Source organism: Molossus molossus, unplaced genomic scaffold (genome assembly GCF_014108415.1).
Source record: "Molossus molossus isolate mMolMol1 unplaced genomic scaffold, mMolMol1.p scaffold_m16_p_1, whole genome shotgun sequence".
Classification (NCBI taxonomy): Eukaryota; Metazoa; Chordata; class Mammalia; order Chiroptera; family Molossidae; genus Molossus; species Molossus molossus.
Window position 1 is genome coordinate 135,151,967 of NW_023425344.1, and position 27,713 is coordinate 135,179,679.

Sequence of the window (27,713 nt, forward strand, 5' to 3'; positions counted from 1 at the left end):
TCAGGACGATTTCAGTTCTGAGTTCCTAAACTGGCAAGGTTCCAGGACACATATAGTCATGTACATTCCACTACTTGAATTCATGATGTAACTAGAATTATACACCTGGGAAAGTTCATACCTGAAGAACTAAACAGTAAGACATATACAAAAAGAGGTCAAGATGGTTTTCTTCCCCTTCTATGCCTTATCTCCAATCACAGTAATTCACATTAATCAAATTAAAACTCACATGGTTTCTTTTAACATTTCTATAATTGAGGAGTTCAACTGGAGTTTTGATTTTCCAAAACAAAAACAAGAGAAACCTCACAGGGTTAAAGAAATTCTAATCATTCATGTTGTTCTTCTAAACAGCCAGCAGAGGGAGACAAAAATAAACAAATTTTAAAAGTGGACTGGACAAGGCCAGCAAAAAGTAGGTGCTTTCCATACATTTGTCCAAGTTCACATAGAACCTGAGTGACAACAATTATTCTTAACTCAAGAACTTAGAACAGGGTAAATATGGTCTTGAACACTCATTTCATTTATCCCTGACATTTCCAAGTTATTTCTATAAAATGTTAGTTTGTGATAGAGAGTAAATATGTTTGCATCAGAACCTCTCGTATCACAACCTCTTAGTGACCAGTTTTAGAAAAGTAGGTACTCAGAAAATGTACTTAGGAGGGTAGAATATGCCAACATATTTCTTATTCCAATAATAGGATTTTGTATGCCACTAGCAACTAGAATATAACTCCCCCTGAACACTTTATTTACTTGCTTATTTAGTTAGTTAGTTATCTATCTACCTACCTATTTATTTGTTTCCTTATTTTAAATCCTTACCTGAGGATATTTTTACATTTATCTTCAGACAGAGTGGGAGAGAGAGAGAGAAAGAGAGAGAGGAAGAGAGAGAAACATTGATGTGAGAGAGATACATAGATTGGTTGTTACCTGCATGACCCTAGCCGGGACCAGGGACTAACCGCAACCAAGGTATGTGCCCTTGGCTGGAATCAAACCCGGGACTGTTTGGTCTGTGGGCCAATGCTCTAATCACTGAGCAAAACCAACCAGGGCTATTTGTTTACTTTTTAATCCTCACCTGAGGACATGATGAGAGAGAGAGAGAGAGAGAGACAGAGAGAGAGAGAGAGAGAGAGACACACACACAGCCTGGGCGGCATCCTCTTCTTTAAAGTAGACGCTCAGGACTTCCGTGGCCACAGCCTCCTTTAAGGAATCCCAGCTCCTCTTCCTGGAGAAGGGCATGTTCACGCCCTGCTTTCCAGGCCGGGGCGCATCTCCTCCGGGCGCCTCCGCAGGATGGCTCCTGAAAAGATCATCCTTTTCTTCGTGATCCACCTTGTCTCCAGCTGAGCCCCAACGCTGAGGGTAATCCGGGGCTGGTATCTGGAGGACGTGGTCTTGTACGTCCGTGGCAGGACGTTCTGCCTGGAAGGGACTCTGGAGTCTCCATTTCGGACCACCAGGGTCTCTTCCGAGGCTGGCAGCGTCCGGTCCGTTTCCCCCACTTCCCCTCCTTCGAGGAAGGGTTTAGTGGGGTGCACGCTGTTCACAGTACTGGCCCAGGAAACCGCGCCATCCTGCTGGGGCCCAGGATCCTCAGTGGCTGCAGGGCCGCGGTGGCCCGATGCCATTGATGGCACCGCCAGTCTTCTCCGCACAATGTCCCCGGTCAGGGTGCGGTCCCTGGGGAGGCCAACCGGGCTCGGCGGGCCAGCTCTTCTGCTTCTGCTCCCAATTCTCTTCAAGCCCTCACCCTGAAGGTCATTTTTATGCACCAGGGTTTCGATGCTCTGCTTGCCTTTTATTTAACAGCGTCCTCTTTATCCAACTTGCAGCTGCTGTCGGCGTGGACGTAGCCAGGGGAGGGCACTTGCGCTGGATCGAGGAGCTAGCGCATCAAGCAGGGTCCTTGTGGTGCCCGCGTGGGAATCCTGGACCCTCCACCCAAGCGAGGATCCCTTTTACCTTTGTCTCACTTTACAGCCCGGGCACCCCATCTGGATGATTCCTTGTTATCATCTGTTGTGAAGATTGTCCGTTAGGTTTCCCTAGAAGTTTAGCTTCTCCTGAGGCCGAGTGGCGGCAGCAGTGTTGGGGTCGCGGGGCCCATGGCTTCGAGGGTCTCCGGCGGCCGCGCGGGGAAACACCAGGGGCTCAGCGCCACCGGAGTCCGTGGCCTGGGGAGGAATTTTGAGAGTATGTGTTAAAATAAAAAACAAGCCTGGCCGGTGTGGCTCAGTGGTTGAGCATTGACCCGTGCATCAAGATGTTGTCGGTTTGATTCCGGGCAGGGCACATGCCCAGGTTGTGGGCCTGATCCCCAGTGGGAAGCATGCAGGAGGCGGCGGATCAATATTCTCTCTCATTGATGTTTCTATCTCTCTGTCTCTCTCCCTTCCTCTCTCTCTAAAATCAATAAAGAAAACAAAATTTAAAACAAAAATGGACTTCACCATCAGCCCAGGTTTTATTTCTCAGCATTTGTCATTGAGGAATAATTAAAAGGGATGGATGAGTATTTTCATAGTTGTGACGTTTATGATAGTGGAAAGTTGGAAATACCCTAAGTGTCAGTCAGTAGGGGAGTGCTTAGATAAACAGTTGTATCTCCACACAACTTACTAAGCAGCAATTTTTCTTTTAAGTGTTAGATTTTATATTTTTCTGAACTGAAAAATTTCTTATGAAATAAATTTTATTCATTTATATTTCAATTTTAAATTTTTTATTAATTCATTTGTGTTACAGATGTTTCTCCTTTTTCCCCCATTGACACCCTCCTCCCAATTCCCGTCCCCAGCATTGTTGTCTATGTCCATGGTTACACATACACAAAAACATAAATTTTAAAAAGCAAGTTGTGCCCTGGTCAGTTTGGCTTAGTGGTTAGAGTGTCGGCCTGCTGACCTGAGAGTCCTGGGTTCAGTTCCCGCTAAGGGCATGTGCCTCGGTTGCAGTTTGTCCCTGACCCCAGTTGAGGTCATGTGAGTGGCAACTACTTGATGTGTCTCTTACATCGGTGTTTTTCTCTCTCTCTTTCTCCCTCTCTCTTTTCTGTTCTATCTGAAAATAAATGCAAAAATGTTCTCAGGTGAGGATTAAAAAAATAAAATAAAAGCAAGTTGTGAAACAATACATATAGTGTGATACCACATATGTAAACACACATATACATAAAAACTTGTATTTATCTATTCTATATACTTGTATATGTAAGTGTAAGAAATAAAGATCTGGGAGAACCGAAAAATGGCGGCAGAGTGAACGGAGCTACACAGACCATCTCCCAAAACCAAACTGGAATTAGAACTATAACACAGACAAATCGACGGGAAAAACCAACAGAAAAGCAGCTTGCGAGGACCATACAACGAGGGACACTGACTCCATCCCGGTAGGCTTGCGAAGGCGCGAGACGGGGCTGGGAGCCCACGGTCGGCAGCTCGGCAGCAGCCTCAGCTGTAAGCGGCGCCCTCGGGTTACACTCCCAGGCGGCCCCACAGTGCAGCCGGGACAGAGGCTGAAACAGCCACAGCCACTCACCTTGGGCTCTGGCAGAGGGAGGGCAGACAGGACTGGAACTGTGTCGGGACACTCGGGGTTTGGAGGGTGCTCAGAGCTTTGGCTGAGTGCAGCCACTCAGGACGGTGGCCACATTGCTCCTTCCCAGGGCTCTGAGGAGAGGCAGCAGCCCCTCCCTCGGAGATCCAACCCCACCCTGTGGGCCACTGAAGTGCTAATTGAGGCTCACTAACAACCAGCATCTGCCCCACCCTCAGGAAAGCCCCTTGGCTGAGCACCAGAGGGAGTTTTTCAATCAACTGACAACCCAAAACTCATCAATTAACCTAGACTGCTAGCCTCCAGGCAAAAAGCTAGAGGATAAACAGTACGTTTCCTGAGCTGGCAACTTTAACCAGGAAAGTGACTTGACAGTGGTGTTCAACGTGGGTCCTCCCTCGCTCATCTAAACACAGCAGAGGGAGCCACAAACAGCAGAACACCAACACCCACAGGGAGAACTTGACAGGCTCCAAAGCCCACAGTGACAGCCAAAATGGTGAAACACAGAAACAGAAGCCAAATGAAAGAGCAAGACACCTCCACCGAAGATGAGATCAATGTGGAGCAATTAGGCATGTTAACAGAGCTAGAATTCAGAGCCATGATCTTGAGGAAGCTGAACAGCATGAGTAAGGACATAGAGACACTGAAAATAAGCCAAATGGAAATTAAAAACCAACAAGAAGAGATAAAAAATGACATATCCGAAATGAAAAACACATTGGAAGGTTTAAAAAGCAGAGTAGGGGAAGCTGAGGACCGGATCAGTGAATTAGAAGACAGGGTAGAAAAAATCAACCAATCAGAAAAACAAAAGGAAAAAACGATTAAAAAACAGGAAGACAGCTTAAGAGAACTATGGGACAACTGGAAACGTAATAATATTCGCATCATAGGAGTCCCCGAAGAAGAAGAAAAGGAGCAAGGGATAGAGAATATATTCAAAAAAATAGTGAGAGAAAACTTCCCTAATTTGGTGAAGGAAGAAGGCATTCAAGTTCAAGAAGCACAGAGAGTCCCAAGTAAGAAGAACCCAAACAGGCCCACACCAAGACACATAGTAATTAAAATGCCACAAATTAAAGACAAAGAGAGAATCCTAAAAGCAGCAAGAGATAAGCAACAGGTTACCTACAAAGGGAACCCCATAAGGCTCTCAGCTGACTTCTCACAAGAAACACTACAGGCCAGAAGAGAATGGCATGAAGTAATCAAAGTCATGAAAAACAAGAATCTGAATCCAAGACTACTCTACCCAGCAAGGCTATCATTCAAAATAGAAGATCAAAAAAAGAGCTTCCCAGACAAAAAAAGCTAAGGAAATACATTAGCACCAAACCAGCACTGCAAGAAATGTTAAAAGGACTGCTGTAATTAGCAGTAGAAATGGGAAGAAAAATAGAACCACACTAAACAAAAATGGCAATAAATAAGTACATATCAATAATCACCTTAAACGTAAATGGATTGAATGCTCCCATAAAGAGACACAGAGTAGCTGATTGGATATGAAAGCATGACTCATCTATATGTTGTTTACAAGAGACCCACCTCTCAACAAAAGACTCACATAGGTAGAAAGTGAAGGGATGGAAAAAAATTTTCCAAGCAAATGGAAAGCAAAAAAAAGCTGGGGTAGCAATTCTCATATCTGATAAAATAGATTTCAAAATGAAGACCATAACTAGAGACAAAGACGGCCACTACATAATAGTGAAAGGATCTATCCAACAGGAAGATATAACCTTGATAAACATATATGCACCCAATATAGGAGCACCAAAATATATTAAAAATCTTCTGGAGGACTTCCAAGGAGAAATCGACAACAATACAATCATAGCAGGGGACTTCAACACCCCGTTGACAGCACTGGATAGATCCTCTAGGCAAAAAATTAGCAAGGAAACAGAGACTCTAAATGAAGCACTAGACCAAATGGATTTAATAGATATCTACAGAGAATTACACCCCAAAACTACAGAATACACATTCTTCTCAAGTGCACATGGGACATTCTCAAAGATAGACCACATGATAGGACACAAACTAAATCTCTACAAGTTCAAGAAGATTGAAATCATATCAAGCATCTTCTCAGATCACAATGGCATGAAACTAGAAATCAATTGCAACAAGAACATGCAAAGACATTTCAACACACGGAGGCTAAATAACATGTTATTAAACAATGAATGGGTCACCGAGGAGATCAAGGAAGAAATTAAAAACTTCCTGGAAACCAATGAAAATGAACACACAACAACACAAAATCTATGGGATGCAGCGAAAGCAGTTCTGACAGGGAAGTTCATAGCACTACAGGCCTACCTCAAAAAACAAGAAAAATTTCTAATTGACTGTCTAACCTCACAACTTAAAGAATTAGAAAGCAAACAAAAATAAAACCCCAGAACAAGTAGAAGGAAGGAAATAGTAAAGATCAGAGCAGAAATAAATGACATAGAGACCAAAAAAACAATTCAAAGGATCAATGAAACAAAGAGCTGGTTTTTCAAAAAGATAAACAAGATAGATGGACCCTTAGCTAGACTCACCAAGAAACAAAGAGAGAGAACCCAAATACACAAAATCAGAAATGAAAGAGGAGAAGTAACAACCAACACCACGGAAATACAAAAGATCGTTAACAACTACTACGAACAACTATATGGCAACAAATTCGACAATCTAAGCGAAATGGACAAATTTCTAGAAACACACAGTCTCCCAAAACTATTCCCCGAACAGATAGAAAACTTGAACAGACAAATAACAACTAAGGAAATTGAAGAGGTAATCAAGACTCTCCCAGCAAACAAAGCCCAGGCCCAGATGGTTTCACAGGGGAGCTTTACCGAACATTCAAAAAAGAACTAACACCCATTCTCCTCAAACTATTTCAAAAAATTCAAGAAGAAGGAAGACTTCCAAACACGTTCTATGAGGCCAGCATAATTCTAATTCCAAAACCAGAAAAAGACACTACGAAGAAAGAAAACTACAGGCCAATATCCCTGATGAACATAGACGCCAAAATCCTGAACAAAATATTAGCAAATCGGATCAAGAAATACATCAAAAAAATTATTCACCATGACCAAGTGGGATTCATTCCAGGGATGCAAGGCTGGTACAATATTCGCAAATAAATAAACGTGATACACCACATAAACAAAATGAAGAATAAAAACCACATGATCATATCAATAGATGCTGAAAGAGCATTCGACAAAATCCAGCATCCATTTCTGATAAAAACGCTCAGCAATGTGGGAATAGAGGGATCATATCTCGACATAATAAAGGCCATATATGAAAGACCTACAGCCAACATCATACTCAATGGACAGAAACTAAAAACATTTCCATTAAGAACAGGAACAAGACAGGGATGTTCACTTTCACCACTCTTATTTAACATTGTACTGGAAGTGTTAGCCACAGCAATCAGACATGAAGAAAAAATAAAAGGGATCAAATTGGAAAGGAAGAAGTGAAACTGTCATTATTTGCAGATGACATGATATTGTACATAGAAAACCCTAAAGACTCCATCAAAAATCTATTAGACTTAATAAATGAATTTGGCAAAGTAGCAGGATACAAAATTAACGTCAAGAAATCGACGGCATTCTTGTACATCAATGATGAACTCACAGAAAGAGAAACTGAAAAAACAATCCCATTTACCATCGCGCCAAAAAAATTACGATACCTAGGAATAAACTTAACCAAAGAAGTAAAGGACCTATTTGCAGAAAACTACAGATCATTGAAAAAGAAATAGAGGAAGATATAAAAAAGTGGAAGCACATACCCTGTTCATGGATTGGAAGAATTAACATCATTAAAATGTCCATACTACCCAAAGCAATCTATAGATTCAATGCAATTCCCATCAAAATACCAACGACATATTTCATAGAACTAGAACAAATACTTCAAAAGTTCATATGGAACCAAAAAAGACCCCAAATAGCCACAGCAATCTTGAAAAAGAAGAACAAAGTAGGTGGGATCACAATACCAGATATCAGGTTATACTACAAAGCGACTGTAACCAAAACAGCCTGGTACTGGCACAAGAACAGGCATATAGACCAGTGGAACAGAACTGAAAACCCAGAAATGGACCCAAGGCAATACGCTCAATTAATATTTGACAAAGGTGGCATGAGCATACAGTGCAGTAAGGACAGCCTCTTTAATAAATGGTGTTGGGAAAATTGGACAGCTACATGCAAAAAAATGAAACTAGACCATCAACTTACACCATACACAAAAATAAACTCAAAATGGATAAAAGACTTAAATGTGACCCGTGAATCCATCACAATTCTAGAAGAAAATGTAGGCAACAAAATTTCGGACATCATACGGAGCAGAATTTTCACTGATACATCACCTAAGGCAACAGAAATAAAGGAGAAAATGAACACATGGGACTACATCAAGCTATAAAGCTTCTGCACAGCAAAGGAAACAATCATCAGAATGGAAAGGCAACCCACTGTATGGGAGAACATCATTGCCAATGATGTATCAGATAAGGGGTTAATTTCCAATATATATAGAGTGCTCATACAACTCCACAAAAGGAAGACAAAGAACCCAATTAAAAAATGGGCAGAGGAGCTGAATAGACACCTCTCCAAACAGGACATACAAATGGCCAAAAGACATATGAAGAAATGCTCAACATCACTAATCATCAGAGAGATGCAAATTAAAACAACAATGAGGTATCACCTCACACCTGTCAGAATGGCTGCCATTAACAAATCATCAAACAACAAGTGTTGGCGAGGGTGTGGAGAAAAGGGGACTCTAATACACTGCTGGTGGGAATGCAGACTGGTGCAGCCGCTATGGAAAACAATATGGTGTCACCTCAAAAAATTAAAAATTGAACTTCCATTTGACCCAGTGATCCCACTGCTGGGAGTATACCCTAAGAAGCCTGAAACACCAATCAGGAAGAATATATGTACCCCCATGTTCATAGCAGCACTATTTACAATGTTTAAGATCTGGAAACAGCCCAAGTGTCCACAAGTAGACGAATGGATCAAAAAGCTGTGGTACATATACACAATGGAGTACTATGCAGTGGTAAGAAAGAAAGATCTCTTATCCTTTGAGACGACATGGAGGGACCTGGAAAGTATTATCCTAAGTGAAAGAAGCCAAGCAGAAAAAGACAAATACCACATGATCTCACTTATATACGGAATATAATGAACATAACAGTCTGAGGAATACAGTAGACCCAGACACATGGAAGTAGGGCACAGACTGACATCCCTCAGAAGAGGGGATGGGGGGTGGGGGGGTGGGAAGAGATAAACCACAGAACTTATATGCATGTATGCATGACCAATGGACATGGACAACTAAGCCGGGGAAAGGGTGGAGGGTGGGGTGGGGTGGGGGTGCCAATGGGGTAAAAAGGTAAAATATCTGTAACAAAAAAATAAATAAAATAAAAAATTCATAAAAAAAAAGAAATAAAGATCTGAAAAGGTATTTATCAAATTGAAACATTAGTTATCTCTGAAGCAAGAATCACAATTAGGAAATTGAAGGTTAAGGTAGATGTTTCTATTTTATGGGTATTGTTCAAATATTTTACATCAAGAGTATATTCAGGTATTACTCGTTTTTAAAAAAAATTTCCCTCTTATAACAGCCAGGAAACAGGAGAAATTTGGATGATCTGAGGAGAGTTTAACTAAGGAAAGTTTGTAAAGTATGGGTAGTGTCCAGGTGAACCACTTAGGACAGTGATGTACCCCAGGGATGTAACAGGGCAGCTGTTGGCGCCGCTAAGCCCTAGGGGTAGGCAGAGGGCGGCTCCAGGAGCCCAGAGGAGAGCCGGGCGGAGCTTTCCTGCGGGAGCCTGACCCCTGCTGATGTGGCCCCAGTGGGGCTGCTGGGCAGAGCAGAGGGCACGTGGTCGAGGGTGGACTTGGAAGAACAAAGAGAAGACATCTCCTTTAAAAACTATAAAAATAGAAAAACAAATCTAAAATAATATAAACCACATGGTTATCCCTGAGTGTTAGATAATAGATGTTTCAAATTTCTTCCTCTTTCTTATGTCTATTTTCTAATTTTTCTATAATAAATACTTATCTCTTCATGTTTTAAGTTATGGCCACTTGAAAAATGGAAAGAAATCAGGTGATGCGTTCAAATGTGAGAAACAAAGACTAAGGTGGAAGTTACTGGTTAATTGAAGAATGTAGAAAAGGGAACAGTTAATGTGTTGAGACTGTGGTATCTTAAATTTGAGGTTCCTGTTGTACATTAAACATAGATATTTAAGAGGGAAAGATTGGTTTTAAAAATAAATAATGCTTTCTTGACTGGTTTTCTCAGTGGTTAGAGCGTTAGCCTGCAAATCAAAGGGTCACTGGTTCGATTCCCAGTTGAGGGCTGGTACCTGGGTTGCAGGTTTGATCCTCTGCCACAATTAGGGCATGTGTGGGGGAGGCAACCAATCAATGTGTCTCTCTTACAGCTCTCTCTCTCTCTCTAATAAAAATAAAATAAGATAAACTTAAAAATAAATAAATAATGCTGGCATAATTGGCTATCCATCTGAACCCCCTACTTCAAATTATATGCACAACTAAGTTTCAGATGTATTAGATATCAAAATATAACCATTAAAATGTTCAGACAAAATTTAGTAGAATGTCTGTGCAATTTCTGAGTGTGAGATGCTGAAAAGAAAAGACCAGCATATTTGAATACACAAGAATTAGACACATATAAAGGGGAAAAAAACATTAACAAAGTCATAAGATAAATAATATGCTCTGAGGTACATAATTAAACCTAATTATACAAAGAGCTATCCTAACTGATAAAGAAGACAATTCATTAAATGTTGAGATGTTTGGACAAATGTCTCCTCACCCCTTTCTGACCTGCATTCTGAACAAACTGAGATATGACAGAGAGTGAGGCCGATGGGACCAAACACCATGATTAGAATTGAACAGAGTGGATGGAAAACAGTCTAGTGTGAGAGAAAATGTCTTCCTCATCTTAATTGTTTAATATTAATTGTATTATACTAATTGTAATAATGCTAATTGTTTGTATTAATGAGTTGTTAGCTTGTGTGTGTTCAATTAGATATATGTATATTTACATATGATATTTCGATTTTATATAGGGACTACACATATAGTTAATTACACTAATAACCAGTATTATTTAAAACACCCAAAACTTTACCAAATGCTAATCAGTTGTTTTGATCCCTGCCATGACTCCCATTCAGAAGCAGACTGCAGGCTCGTCACAGAATGGGGTAATACCAGGGCAAACTCAGGAGGCGATTTCAGAAAATAGGAATCTAAATTTAGTAGGAAACTTCAAGAGACAGGAAATAGAAGTTACCTTTTCACTGGTGTACACAGGTGGGAAGGTGAAGGGGGACACACACACCAATTCATTCATTCATTCATTCATTCATTCATTCATTCAGGCAACGTATATGTACCGAGCACTTACACTGCCCTAGATGGTGACATTTCAGAGATGAGGTGAGTGACCTGTGCCTGCTTCCACGACATTTATCACTACAGTGATCACTACAGTGCACAAATAACCAATCAAAAGATGTGCATGACTCATTCAAGGGGCGTGTTGAGCAGGCACTCTGGTTACACTCAGAATAGAGGATTGGCGATTCTTTTTTTTTTTTTTTTTTCTTTTTTTTTGTTCAGACAGAGCGGGAGGGAGAGAGAGGAAGAGAGGGAGAGAAACATCGACGTGAAGGGACACATCGAGTGGTTGCCACCCGCACGACCAACCAGGGCCGGGGACAAACTGCAACCGAGGTACATGCCCTTAGCGGGAACCGAACCCGGGTCTCTCTGTACCGCAGGCCGACGCTCTAACCGCTGAGCCAAACTGGCCAGGGCGGATTGGCGATTCTTAAACTTTAATTGTTCATCTTCAATTCAAGCAACCCAGTGCCTTTCACAAGTGAAAGAAAGGATTCCTCGCTAACCCTACCCCTTATAGAGATTCTTCTTTTTCACATACAGGAGTTCACAATTTCAGGTTTAAAATTTCCCTTTAATACTCTGGTTATTTTAGATGTTTGGGCAAAACTCAGGGTCAATATTCACTTTGTTGTGTTTTGATTTCTGTACTTTGGCAAGGTGAGGGATTTTTGTGGGTGATAATTTTTCTGAATATATTATTTTTGGATTCAACATGTCACCTACACTATCCTTTCATAATCATCACACTCTGGTATTAATTTTTATTTTAAAGATCTTAAAATATATGGATATGTTTTCTGTATTTAGTTATGAACCTACTTATTAAATACCCCATCATTTATAACAGGATTATATAATAGAGTCATAGATTTAAAACACTCTTTCTTTTTAAACATAATTTAAATTTGCTAGTATATATATTTTGGCATACGGAAAGAATTTTTAACAAGCAGTGGCATTTAAACTATTTTATTGAGATGGCATGAGCCCAGAAAGCTTGTTGGAATTTACAAATATAACTTGAATGATATTTTACTTTGTAAGTCAGGGCCAGGAGAAGTACTAATTAGAACTATGACTCAAAGCTATGTGGAGTACCTACTGATTCAGATCGTGAAAGGCTGGGGTGATCATAAGCAAACATCTATCTCCCTCTTCATCCACAGTTCGGGGGTTAAGTGCTATTTGTCTCAAATCCTTGGCATTAACCCCATCTTGAAATGAAGACAATCAATGCCTCTATCTATCACTGTTAGGGTGCAGTGTATTAATTAGCTAAACCACTCCATTAAGAGCACTGGGTGAAATATACCACCTGTCTCACCTTTCCTCATTTATTTGAACACATAAGCCATTGTCACCTTGAAGAAAATGTCTAAAACCCCTGAAATGCATACTAGTTTAAGTTTCAACTGCACTAAGAATATGTCCTGGTATTTAAAGCAAGGGCTGGCTTAGTGTGCATATATAATGACCCATATAGATATAATCCATTCATTCTTTTTGTTGTATTTAATTATATCATCCACTGGTAAACTTAAACTCATGCATGTACATGAGAAATAGCCTCTCCTTCACACATTCTGAGGCTCAAAAAGGTTAAAACTGCCTAAGGACCCATAGATGTGGTTTGCAGCAAAGCTCGACCTGTAACGTAGGAGAGGGTGTCCTCAGAAGCTGGGACTTCTTTTTACCACTATACTAGATGGTCTCCTAAGAATGCAAAAACATCACAGAATAATCAGAGAGGTGGTGAAATATTTCTATTTGAGGTTAGCCAGCTTAGCATCATTTCAAATACTCAGTGAAAGTGAAACAGATTAAATGTCCAACAGTGGAAAATGGTAAATAATTTATGTACAACAAAATATTATTTCACCATTAAAAATCATGTTTTCAGCCCTTGCCAGTTTGGCTCAGTGGTTAGAGCGTTGGTCCGCAGACCAAAGAGTTGCGGGTTTGATTCCAGTCAAGGGCACGTGCCTCGGTTGCAGTTCTGTCCCAGGCCCTGGTCAGGGTCATGCGGGAGGAAGCCAGTCGATGTGTTCCTCTTGTCAATGTTCCTCTCTCTCTCTCCCCATCCCACTCTATCTGAAGATAAAAGGAAAAAATATCCTCCAGTGAGGACTAAAAAAAAATCATCTTTAAAAAATAAAAAAGTAGAGCCATTCAAGGACACTTATAATATAATGCAAAGCAGAGAAATAAAATTATGTTACAAGCCAACAGAAAAAATATAACTATTTTTGTAAAAATACACACACACACACACACATAAAATGTATAGGGATAAAAACAAGACTGCAAATAGACCAAAACATTTTCAGATATTATTTGTATTATATGATTTGGGATAATAAGTGATTTTAATTCTCTTCTGTATACTTATGTGTTTTTTTATTTAAAATTGTCTACAATGATTACATATATTTTATGATTAGAAGATGGTAAATTTTATTTTCTAAAAGAAATGTACAAATAAAGCTATTTAGCTTACTGAAGTTTTTTCTTCTGACATTTAGCAAATATTCACCAAAGAGCTACCATTTTTCATGTACTAAGAATCAAAATAGGTTACAAAGCTGTGATACCTGGGCTCTGCCTTCAAAGAGCTACCCATTTAGCTAAGACATGGAGAAACGCATACATGCTGAGTATGTAAATGATATGTACTAAATATATATTCAGTGTCTCCTATGTTTGAAGTTTTATGTTAATCATAGTCTCTTTTAATCAGGACCAGAGTTCTGTCAGGTTGATGTTTTCCCCTCAATTTCTTTCTTTCTTTTTTTTTTTATCCTCACCCGAGGATATTTTTCCATTTTTTGTACAGATAGAGTGGGAGGGAGAGAGAGGAAGGGAGAGAGAGGGAAACATCGATGTGAAGGGATACATCGAGTGGCACGACCAACCAGGGCCGGGGACAAACTGCAACCGAAGTACGTGCCCTTAGTGGGAACCGAACCCAGGTCTCTCCGGACCGCAGGCTGACGCTCTAACCGCTGAGCCAAACTGGCCAGGGCTCCCCTCAATTTCTTAAGCATGGGGTACAGAGCAAGCTGTCTGCGGTAAATGGTGGAGCTGGCGTTCAGAATGTCCACTGGCTCCAACTGTCCACTGTTTGGACAGTTCTCATGGCTTATCAGGATGAGAAACTGGAGCCCAAAGAGATTTATCTTCTGGTGGAACTAGAATAGTAGTTTAAATGGAGAGATTGATCAACTTTGACAAGTTTGATAAACTGATTTCCTGCTCCAGCCCAGCCCCACAGGATGAACTGAGTAGACAGGTTATTTTATTGTCACTGCCAAGCCAGAGATGGATAGGAAACAAGTGGGTGTGTGTACCTCATTCTGTGGCATCTGCACAATGACTGTGGATTATACTTAATCATTTGCTTGCCTACTTACTCATTCAATATGTACCTTCCACCTTGTAGGTAGCAACAACCAGGCTTGGCACTGGGGAGAGGATATATATAATGGAATCAAAACCCTCTAGATGCTGACAGTGAGGATGATCTTTGCAACAATTCCTTATAAAATGCGTGAGAGAAGCGCTGTAACAGAGGGGTGCAAATGGGCTGAGACCCCAGGAAGAAGGGGGCTACTAGCACTTCTTGGGGAAACCAACTAGACTATAAGTTTATTGAAGGCAGCAGATCGGTGTATTTATTTGCCCACCATACTTTTGGAACTATAGCTACACATCTTGACAAAACCTCAATTTATGTGTTAAACTGCTGAGGTTGAGGAAGTCAAGGAGTAAGAAAGGTCATCATTTACATTTACATGATCAGGCTAAGCATTTGGTCTTCTACTCAGAACAGCTCCCATTTTTTCCCACTACCACATCTTCTGAAGACAAGACCACTCTTAAGGAAAGCCTCAGGAAATTCAAAAGAATAATTACTTCTTTTCTCTTAATTTCAGGTCAGTCACAGGAGCAGAGACTATGTAAACACTGGTTATCCACTTTGCACTATCTCAATTGGTTCTCTAGACATCTATAAACCAAGTTACCTATATTACCCCTTTTCCCAATTAAATAACATGTTTTCTTTGTCCCAGCTCACCCAGTGTTGGCATTTTCCCACACCTGTCAGCGAGATTCCTACTCCCTTTGCTCACATCATTTAATCACCTATGCCTTTCTCTTTCCCTTCTCCCTACCTTTTCTATTACACCCAATTTACTATCAAACTTAAAAATGTCCGTAGTGTTGACATTGCCCCAGAGCCAGCATACCCAGTGGACAGCTTCAGACCACATCAAAACATCACTACTGAACCACCTCCATGAGTGACACACTCAATGAGTGGACTCAGTGGGTACCAGAACCCTGATGAAGTAAGTCTTGCTCTGTGTGGTGGGCTCTGGTCAGTGGTCAGTGGGCACAGCCAGTCCTTGCAGCTGATCAGCCTGAGTAAATCCCTCCCATTGACATGCCAACAGCAATCAAGACTCAATTACAACAGAAGGGTATACAGTCCACATGAGGGGTGCACCTCAAGGGTCCAGCTGAAGTGATCAGAAAGGCTGTGCCACTGGATCCTACAGGACACCTACAACAATAGGCCACCCTACAAAGCTTAGGAGACATAGCAAGTCTGCCTAATACATAGAAATAATCACAGGGAAGCAGCAAAATGAGGACACAAAGAAACATGTCCCAAGTGAAAGAAAAGAACAAAACTTCAGGAAAAGAATTAAGCAAAATGGAGATAAGCAATCAATCAGATGCAGAGTCCAAAAGACTGGTTATAAGGTTGCTCAAGGAACTTGTGAGACCAAGTGAGACCTTCAAGGAAGTTAAGAAGACCTCCAAAGAACTTAGTGAGAACATCAACAACATAAAAATGGACCAGTCCGAAATGAAGGATGCACTAAATGAAATAAAGAATAATCTACAGAGAATCAATAGTAGAGGAGGTAAAGCCAAGAAGCAAACCATCAATTCAGAATATAAGGAAGCAAAAAACACCTAATCAGAAGAGCAAGGAAAAAAAAGAATAAAAAAAAAAAAAAATGAGGATAGTGTGAGGAGCTTCTGGGACAACTTTAAGTGTGCCAACATTTGCATCATAGGCGTACCAGAAGGAGAAGAGAGAGAACAAAAAATTGAAAACATATTTGTAAAAATAATGACAGAAAACTTCCCTAACTTGGTGAAGGAAACAGACATACAAGTCAAGGAAGCACAGAGAGTCCCAAACTAGATGAACCTAAAGAGGTCCACACCAAGACACATCATCATCAAAATGACAAAAGTTAAAGACAAAGAGAGACTCTTAAAAGCAGCAAGTAAAAGCAGTTTGTTACCTAAAAGGAGCTCCCATAGACTGTCAGCTGATTTCTCAAAAGAAACTTTGCAAGCCAGAAAGGAGTGGCGAGAGATATTCAAGGTGATGGAAAGCAATGACCTACAACCAAGATTACTCCATCCTGCAAAGCTATCATTTAGAATTGATGAACATATTAGGAGTTTCCCAGATAAGAAAAAGCTAAAGGAGTTCATCACCACCAAACCAGTATTATATGAAATATTGAAGGGTCTTCTTGAAGGAGAAGAAGAACAAAAATATGAACAATAAAATGGCCATTGATATATATCTATCAACAATTGAATCTACAAACAAAATGGGCAAGCAGAATAGAAACAGACTCCTAGATAAAGAGAACTTTTTGTTGCTTGTCAGGTGGGTGGGGGCCGGGGGAATGGGTAAAAAAGATGAAGGAATTAAGAAGTAGAAATTGGTTGTTAAACTGAAACCTCAAAGGGAAGCGGGGAGGGAGGGTCGGATAAGATAAACCAACAACTTCTGTGCATATATGCACAACCAATGAACACAGATAATAGTGTGGGGAAGGAAGAAAGGGGGCAGGATTGGGAAGGAGGGGGTCAATGGTGAAAAAAGGGAGACACCTGTAATACATTCAACAGTGTATATGAGTTAAAAAAAAATGTCCATAGTGTTTGACCCGCTATCAAGATTTACCATACAGATTGTCTTCCAGAAGTTTGTTAAGATTCTTACGTGGGGATATTATAGAGGCTTAGTCTGTAAATTAGAAAATATGCAAAAAGCTGAAGTACCAGTCATTGAAGACTCAAAATAAATTAGGGAAATTGACAGGATGAGGTACTGTGTTGCTATCAAGAATTGCATTTTCTTTTCTTTCTTTTTTTAAAATTAGTTAATTTATTTTTGTTACAGATGTTTCTCTTTTATCCCCCAAGACACCCTTCCCCCCCCACCACCACTACCACATTGTTGTCTATGTCTATTGGTTACCCATACATGCAAATAAATTATTTGGTTTATCTCTTCCCTATCCTCTGACCCCCTCCTCTGAGGTTTGTCAGTCTGAATTGTATTCCTTTCTATGTCTCTGGGTCTATTTTGTACATCAGCTTATTTTATTACTCAAATAAGTGAGACCATGTGGTATTTGTCTCTCTCTAATTGGCTCATTTTGCTTAGCATAATGCTCTCCAGGTCCCTCCATGTCATCTCAAAGGATTAGAGATCTTTTTTTCTTACAGCTGCATAGTATTCCATTGTGTACATGTATCACAGCTTTTTTTATGCACTCATCTATTGGTGGTTTCCAGATCTTAGCAGTTGTAAATGGTGCTGCTATGTACATAGGGATACATATATTCTTTATAATTGGTGTTTCAGGCTTCTTAGGGTATATTCCTAGAAATGTGATCACTGGATCAAATAGCAGTTCAATTTTTAATTTTTTGAGGAAACACCATATTGTTTTCCATAGTGGTTGCACCAGTCTAAGGATTGCCATTTTCTACCTTTGTATTTTGAACTGAATGATCTCATCTCACCCAGGTGTGGTTTTCACTAGTTAGCCCCTCTCCCTGTCCCCACGTTAGCTTTGAACTCTTCCACTGTCTACCCTCTAGCTACATTAACCTTCTTTTTTTTCTTGAAATGTCCATCCCATTTCCACCAGGAGATCTTTGTACTGGCATTGTCTCTCCCCGCATCTCTCCATGGCTGATTTTTTCTTGCCATCCAGCTCTGTTTGAGCATCTCCTCCCCAGAAAGTCCTACCCTGGCCACCAAAACTAGGGGTCTGCAAGCTTTTCTGGTAAAGGATCAGGCAGTGAAGAATTTAGACTTTGTAGGCCTAAGAGACAATGTCTTTAATGCCTTGAGCAACATTACTCATGGAAAGCTAATGACATTTTTTTTTTCAAGTTCACATAGCTTTATTTATTTACTTATTTATTTATTTTTGTTAGAGATGTTTCTTCTTTTTTTCCCCATTGACACCCTCCTCCCTATACCCCCCCACCCCGTTCCTGTCATTGTTGTCCATGTCCATTGGTTATGCATACATGCATATAAGTTCTGTGGTTTATCTCTTCCCTCCCCCCATGACCCCTCTTCTGAGGGTTCAGTCCACATAGCTCTTATGGGTGACCTGAGTCTACCTGACTAGATCCATATTATATAAACCCACATAGTCCAGTAATTCCTAGTCTCTTCCATCTCCCCAATACCACACAGCTCTTGGAATGGTGCCTCAGTAATACTACCTCTGTTCTGTTCATTATATCCACACCTGCACCTACAGATGGTCATAGTGGTGCTTTGGAGAGTATATACACCAGAATGTGAAAAACATGAGTAATTTTACTTGTGGCACAAGGTAAGGGAGCAGCATTTTTTTTTTAAACTTTATTGTTGAATATATTACAGATGTTCCTCATTTCCCCCCCATTGACCCCCTTCTCCCCACTCCTGCCCCCCTCCTGCTTTTTCTCACACTGTTGTCTGTGTCCATTGGTTATGCATATATACATATAAGTCCTTTGGTTTATTTCTTCTCACCCCCCATATGCCCCTTCTTTTTGAGGTTTGTCAGTCTAGCAACCAATTTGTTCTTCTTAATCCCTTCACCTTTTTCACCCATTCCCCCAACCCCCTCCTATCTGGCAACCAACAAAATGTTCTCTGTATCTATGAGAATGTTTCTGTTCTACTTGTTCATTTTGTTTGTAGATTCCATTGTCGATAGATATGTATTCATTGCCATTTTGTTTGTTCATATATTTTATCTTTTTCTTCAAAAAGACCCTTCAACATTTCATATAATAACGGTTTGGTGGTGAGGAACTCCTTTAACTTTTTCTTGTCTGGGAAACTCTTTATATGGCCATCGATTCTAAATGACAGCTTTGCAGGATAAAGTAATCTTGGTTGTAGGTTCTTGCTTTTCATCACTCTGAATATTTCTTGCCACTCCCTTCTGGCCTGCAAAGTTTCTTTTGAGAAATCAGCTGACAGTCTTATGGGAACTCCCTTGTAGGTAACTAACTGCTTTTCTCTTGCTGCTTTTAAGATTCTCTCTTTGTCTTGAAGCTTTTGCATTTTGATGATGATGTGTCTTGGTGTGGGCCTCTTTAGGTTCATCTAGTTTGGGACTCTCTGTGCTTCCTGGACTTGTATGTATGTTTCCTTCACCAAGTTATGGAAGTTTTCTGCCATTATTGTTTCAAATAGGTTTTCAATTCCTTGTTCACTTTCTTCTCCTTCTGGCACCCCCAAGATGTGAATGTTGGCACGCTTGAAGTTTTCCCAGAGGCTCCTTACACTCTCCTCATTTTTTTTTGGATTCTTTTTCCTTTTTGCTGTTCTGATTGGGTGTTTTTTGTTTCCTTAGATTTCAAATCAATGGTTTGCTTCTTGGCTTTACCTACTCTACTATTGAATCTCTGTAAATTATTTTTTATTTCAGTTATTGCCTCCTTCATTTCTGACTGTGCATCCTTCATTTCTGACCGGTCCTTTTTTATGCTCTTGAGGCCCTCACTCAGTTCACTGAGGTTCTCACTGAGTTCATTGAGCATCCTTATAAGCAGTATTTTGAACTCAGCATCTGTCAGGTTGCTTATCTCCATTTCACTTAGTTCTTTTCCTGGAGATTTTTTCTGTTCTTTCATTTGGGACCTGTTTCTTTGTCTCCTCATTATGGCTGCCTCCCTGTGTTTGTTTCTGTGTATTACTTAACAAGAGATATGGGGCTAGCTGAGACCAGATGCTGATTGTTTGAAAGAATTTAGGAAAACCTGAAGCAGGATCCAAGACAGGCCAATCCTATGGTAAAGCAACTGGCAACAGCTTGGGTGAGCCTGAAAGTTGGGTGGGGCGGGCCCTCAGGAAATCACCAGGGCAGGGCAACCAGTATAAGCCAAGTTGCTGGAGTCCCAGATATGGCAGCTGTCTGCTGCCCCAGGGCAGGTCTCACCAAAGGAACAAAGGCCTCTGACAGCTTGTCTGTCCCAGAGAAAGCTCCTTCTCCAGCCCCCGCTCCAATGCCAAATAGCTCAGTCCTTCCCTGTTTGTCTCTGGTGCCCCTTGAGCTGCCCCCCCTCCAAGTTTAGAGGGAGTGAGTCTGATAAGTCCATGTGCAGGCCCTTTAAGAGGAGCTGCCTGGAGCTCCAGCCACCTCAGCCTCCCTGAGCCTCAGTTCCCGCTGGTTTTTCCAGCCAGAAGTTATGGGGACTTCTCTTCCTGGCACTGGAACCCTGAGTGGGGCACCCGTCAGGCCTCAGGGAGGACATTCCCAGTCAAGGTATCCTCCTGATTTTCATGCACCACATGGTGTGGGACCAGCCCATTGTGCCTCTGCCCTTCCTACCAGTCTTGATGTGGCTGCTTCTTTAATTCCATAGTTGTAGGACTTCCATTCGGCTTGATTTCAGGAGGTTTTGAATGATGGTTGTTCTGTAGTTTAGTTGTAACTTTGATGTGGTTGTGGGAGGACGCAATACTGCGTTTCCCTGTGCCGCCATCTTGACCGGAAGTCACTAATGACCCTTTTTACATTAGAAAATGTAGAAACCATTTTTAACTCACGGGCCATATAAAAACTAGATGGCAGGCAGGATTTGGCATAGACCATAGTGTACATGATCTCTGATTTAATTTTTAAAAGATTCTCTGGTCATTCTTCATTATAATACCCTGATACATTTTAAAAAATATTTATTTATTTAAAAATATTTTTGTTGAATTTTTAGAGAGAGAAGAAAGGAGAAGGAGAGAGAGAGAAAACACATCAATATGAGAGCAAGACACTCATTGGCTGCCTCCTGTATGACCCCTACCTGGGATCCATTCCACATCCTAGGTGGCCCAACTGGGAATTGAACTAGCAACCTTTCAGTGCATGGGATGATGCCCAACCAACTGAGCCACACCAGCCAGGGCCCCTGTTACATTTTGCCCAGCTGAGCTACCTGACTAGGGTAGGACGCAGACTCTTAGAGACTAATGTGGCCAACAGCCAGTGTGCAGCCAGGATATGTGCATTTAGGGGGTGGGGGGTGGGGCTCAACTTACCATCTTGTGTGTGTATGAAAATATCTTTCTTCTGCTGGAAGATAGATAAATGATGCCTGAAATGAAGACAACGTCTAGAAGTATGAAGTAAATGAAGGAGACTAAAAAAATATTAGTACTTAGCCAGAAAATAGACCTTTCGGATGAAGAGTGAAAAGTTAAATTCATTGGTGATTAGAATCTATGATATAAACAAGTCAGCCATATATTCTTTATGAAAATTAGTAAAAGCAGCAAAATTTGTGAGTTTCAATAAATGGTTCAGCCAGGACACAAGCTGCTTATCAAGTGAGAGTTAAAGCATTGACATATAATTTTGCAGTGATAGGAAACTACATTGTAAGGGAAAATATATTATAATGGCCTTTATGGGATTTTCAAGGGTTTTAGGAATTCTTCTTCATGAGTAAAATAATCTATTTTTATCTAATGAGCTCACAAAAATTTGGCATCATCACAAACAAGACATAAAGATCAACCTGTAACAAAAAGTTAATTAGATAGGATAGTAACACTGGCAGGATTTAATAGGATATCCTGTCCTATTGTTGAAGTACCTATTTCTCTGCTCTTTCTTTAAAAACCTCCTTCACATTTCATGTTCATCACTGTGTACTGTGGGTTCTGTCCCCTCAATTCTCCTGCCAGACATTTCCCCCTGAAAATGTTCTACCATTAACAAATATCTTACTGTTTAATGTTCTCTCTGAAAGTTCAAAAAATGACATAGGCAATATCTAATTATGAGCTGGCACAGTATGACCAGTGCCAACACTGTCCTAGTTTGCATAATTTTATGGACAGAATGTGTTTTGATTAAATACCATCAGCCTAATTTACTCTGAATTAATGGGGAAGCTAGTAACAATTATAAGATGATTGTGCAGACAAAGTCTATTCTGTTTCATCGAAACGATAAAAAAGTAGCCACATAATAGTTGATGTGTTAACTGGTGTGTTACATTCCTGGCATTCCCTTGTACCTCTTGCCTTTCCCTGGTTCAGCTGGTGGTGAGCCCCTGGTTAATATGTTTAAATATTGTCCTGTCACATTTGGATCAGTTGATCTAAGCTCAGAGAATAAGAGTATAACTCTTAACTCAGGCATTTTAAAAGCATAACAACTTTTGTCCGGCCAGTGTGGCTCAGTGGTTGAGCATCGATCCATGCACCAGGAGGTTGCTGGTTCAATTCCCAGTCAGGGCACATGCCCAGGTTGTGGGCCTGATCCCCAGTGGGGGCATGCAGGAGGTGACCAATTAATGTTTTGTCTCATGGATGTTTCTATCTCTTCCTCTCACTTCCTCTCTCTCTAAAATCAATAAAGGAAAAAGTAAATAAATAAAAGCATATCAACTTTTGATTTGGAATAAGATACAATTAGGCCATTTTTCTTATTCCTGGAAATAGTTAATGTTGTCTAGACTGAGGGATGGAAAAGGATAGTTGGAATGGAAGCGAGAGAGATGTCTCTGGGATGGGGCCATTACTCTCAACCTATGCCAGACTGAACATCCCTGGATGAAAGAACCTTAGAGAGTGTTAGGGAATCTGAAAGCTGAGAGATATTTTGCCCTGTGCTTCTTGGGTAGAGACCGAGAAAGCAGCAAGACCTCAGGTTGCCTGCCCTGTGGGGATTGTATTTAGTCTTGCATTGACTCAGTTGTCTGCTCAGCATGTATTTTTTGCCTACCTAGTGTTAGGCACTGTGTTTGGTACTGGGAATACCAGTGTGTAGAAACAATGGCCTAGGAGCCAAAGCAATTGTTCAATAAACCCCTTTGCCCACAGTCTAGCTGATGGTAATTCCATCCCTCTGGTGTTAAGGACAATATTTGGCATCATCCCCTATTCATCTTTCTCTTACACCTCCATTGCTACTAAGATCGCTCCCAACACAGGAGGAGCTCCTGGTCCCGATCCTCCTCCTAGAGTGTGTTCTCAGTGTAACAACCAGAGCAGTCCTTCAAAATCTGAGTCAGATCATATCACCTCTGCTTGAAACTCCACGAATCTTCCATTTCATTCAGAGTAAAAGCTCAAACCAAAATGCCCCTCCCCATTGCCTTTCTGAAGGCGTTTTTTTAAAAAAGATTTTATGCCATGGCTGGTTTGGTTCACCGGTTAGAACCTTGGCCTGCAGACTGAAGGGTTGCAGGTTCGATTCTTGGTCAAGGGCACATACCTGCGATGCAGGTTCAGTCCCCAGCTTGGGGATATGGGGGAGGCAACCAATCAATGTGTCTCTCTCACATCAAATTTTTTTCTCTCTCTCTCCCCCTCCCTCCCTTCCACTCTATCTAAAAACCAATGGAAAGAATATCCTCGTATGAGGTATAACAAAAACAAAAATAATAAAATAAATAAAAAAGATTTAATTTTTTACTTTAATTTATATATATATATTTTTTAATCCTCACCTGAGGACATTTTTTCCATTTTTTGTTCAGATAGAGTGGGAGGGAGGGAGGGAAGGGGAGAGAGAGAGAGAGAGAGAGAGAGACATCAACGTGAAAGGGACACATCTAGTGGTCACCACCCGCACAACCCAACCAGGGCCGGGGACAAACTGCAACCGAGGTACCTGCCCTTAGCGGGAACTGAACCCGGGTCTCTCCGGACCTCAGGTCGACACTCTAACTGCTGAGCCAAACTGGCCAGGGCTTAATTTTTATTTTTAATGAAATTTATTGGGGTGGTATTGGTTAATAAAATTATATGTTTCAGGTGTGTAATTCTTTATTACATCAACTATATATTCTATTGTGTGTTCACCACTCCAAGTCAAGTTTCCTGCCATCACCATCTATTCACCCTGTACCTCCTATACTTTCTTCTACCTTTCTGCACACCCTTCCCCTCTGATAATCACCCTGCTGTGGTTGGAGCAGTTTTTTTTTTTTTTTTCAATCCCTTCACCTTTTCCACCCAGCCTCCTTTCCCCTCTGACAGCTGTCAGTCTCTCTGAATTTGTTTCTATTTGGCTTGTTAGTCTATTTTGTTCATTAATTTCCACATGTGAGTGAAATCGAATGGTACTTTTCTTTCCCTGACTGGCTTATTTCACTTAGCGGAATGCTCTCCAGGTTCATCCATGCTGTTGCAAAGGATAAGATTTCCTTCCTTTTATGGCTGAAAGATTATATGCACTCCTATGTTCATTGCAGCATTATTTACAGTAGACACGATTTAAAGCCATCTCTTGCTGTTTTCACCCTGGCTCACTCTCGTCTGCCTAATGGACGTCTGCTGTTCCTTAAGCAGGCTCACTCCTGCCCTCAGTCCTTTGTACGTGCTGTTCCCTGTGCCTGGAATATCCTTCTCCCAACTACCTACTTGACAAACTGCTTCACCTCTCTCAAGTCTCTGCTTCAATATTATCTTCTCAATGAGCTCTATTCTGAAAAACCTATTCAAAATTTCAAACCACCACTTCTAGCCTGCGCTCCTAATTCTCTTTACCCTGCTCTACCTTAGTCCATAGCACCTATCAACTTCTAACATACTATATAAGTAAGCTTATTTTTATGCTAACTTTTTTGTTTGTTTGTTAATCCTCACCCGAGGATATTTTTCATTGATTTTTGGATAGAATGGAAGAGAGGGAGGGAGAGAGATACATCGATATGAGCGACATATCAACTGGTTGCCTCCCATATGACCCCAACCAGGCCCTGGGATAGAACCTGCAACCCAGGTACATGCCATTGACTGGGAATTGAACTAGCGACCCTTTGTTCTGTGTGCTGACGCTCCACCCCCTGGGCTTATGCTAATGTTTTACCATTTATTTCCTTATTCCAGAATGCATATTTCATGAAGCCAGGGTCTTTGTCAGTTTTGTTCACTGAGGTTTCCCAAGAGTCTAGAACAGGGCCTGGAACATAATAGATATGCAGAAGATATGTGAGTGTCAGTGGGGGGAAAAGGAGAAACATCTGTAACAAAAACAAATTAATAAAAAAAATAAAAAAATAAATAAAAGATTGTTGAATGAATTGCTTTATAGTATAGTATAGGAAGCAGTGCATTGATTTTCCAAGCACTTAAAAGTAGCACAATTTTTTAACAAAGTAGCACATGGGAAAGTCTTAGTCCCATGGGGTTCCCGGAGCAGGGTGGGCAGGGAGATGGGCTCAGAAATGGCTGGGAAATGGCTGAGAGATGGTGAGATCAGAACAAGGGGTACTAAGTGGCAAACACTGGATGGATGATTGGGACCTGAGGAATGAGCGTCACCAGGGCACCTGAAGGGAGAGCAGGGAGGACAATCAGACAACCCACACCATGCCAGCACTCTGTAAGACCTCAGTTGTTTAGATGTAACTTTGGGTAAAAGGCAGATTAATTTTTCTTCTCCTGGAAGAATATGGGTTAGACATAATAACATGTAGAAGTCAAAACAACTTGCCCAGCTTCTGTGACTCCTCAGCAGACTTGGTCCAGTCAATTACATTGTAGCAAACATGTAGTACTGAAAAAAAAAAGAATGAATGAAGCGGAGATAATAAATGGTTGCCTTATACCATTTCCCTTTGTGCAAAAGTCAGTTTTTCATGTCATGTGCTGTGTTGTCTTTGTATTCAGATTTTTAGTTTGTGGTGTAATTTCTCAGAAGCCTGAGGAGCTATATTCGATATTTATCCCAATATCCTGCCATCGTGTGTTTCAACAAACACAGCATAATTACCTTACGGACTATCAAGTGGGAAGTTTGCTTCCATTTATGCATTTCAAAAACCTTACTAAATACCTGCCATATGTGAGATTTCTCTACAATGGAACACGCTCTGTGTTGCCAGCAGCCTCATGGATGTTTTCATCTGTGTTCACTGGGACACGAAGAATAACATGTCCACAACAGAACTTACCAGCAACCTCTCAGTTCACTTCTGCTTAAGTTGGCCAAAGTCATCATCCATCTTGTCACCCAAGCCGGAAACCCTGGATTCCTTCCAGAACAGTGCTATTCAAAGTGTGCTCTCCAGATGAGCACTGGACCACAGTCACCATGTGGCAAGACAAGGACAGAAACTGAAAGTAAACATCAGAAACGTATGGCGAGTTGACATTTCTGCAACATCTCAATACATGATCATTTTCTTTCATTTTACAAAATTTGGGGTCTACAATGGTTAGAAATTCTGTAAATTGGACTTCACTGAGATAGTTTGAGAACTGTCCTTGACTACTTTTTTGCTCTTACGATCTATCCATGCTGATGTGAGTTCTGAAATATCCTCCCAAATATATCTCAAAGTCATTCTCTCCTCTCCTTTATGTTTGGCTCCCATTCCTTACCTGGCCCGTGACAATGGGCAGGTGACTGCTTTCTTCCTCCTCAAGTCTCTCCACTCCTTCTCCCACCATAGACCATGCTGCCTCCAGAGTAATATTTTAAGATGTATATACAATGATATGCCTCCCTGTTTAAAATCTGCCATTGTTCTCCACTAGCCACAGAATGAAGTACATCTTCCTTTGCATGATTTTTAAGGGCCCCCACAATCTGGCCATTTTCTGTTTTTCAGTTTAATCTTCTGCCACTCTCTGCTCCATGTTCTATATACAATCCATGTCAATTTTATTTGGGATACTAAACACACCTTACTTTCTGAGACCTCTGCAACTTGAAACATTCTGTTTTCTGGAACTATAACTGTCAGCATTTGCTGCTTGGAGAAATCCTTCCTTTCTCTACTACTCCACTCAAGTGAAATAAATTGGGATCGGAATGACAGAAGCAGGGCAAAGCTTATTGGTACATCTGGGTCAGGAGTGAGTGTGGGGGTGACCACATAGGTCAGGATAAGAGAAAGCTGAAACTTGGGGTGAGGGAGAAGCAGTCATGGCTCCAGGAAAGTCCAGATTTGGAAACAAGAAGCAAGTCCTGTCCAGGGAAGAACAAACTGTGGTATTAATGAGGAGAAAACTTCTGAGTCCAAAGAGATACATAAGATATCCCCCAGAAGTAAAAGCTGGGGAACCAAACAGGATCCACACCAAGGTTCTCTCTGGCATCTCAAACAAGAGCAGAGAAAGTACACATTCCACCTACCTTCGGTCTCCTAGGTGCCTTATTGATATTCCAGTTGGTTTTTGCTTCCACATGTCCAGAGGCTGACCTTCTCACTCTGTGATGCTTTATGTCAAAGACTCAAATATATTCTGCTCAGACATCACCTCCTCTTATCTTCCCACAGTTTCTTAGTGTGTATGTGTATATA

General features: G+C 40.9%; 1 pseudogene; it reads right to left on the reverse strand.

The window, feature by feature from the left end:
* LOC118640360 lies at nucleotides 1-26,856 on the reverse strand (annotated as a pseudogene).
* Between the last annotated feature and the right edge of the window lie 857 nt (nucleotides 26,857-27,713).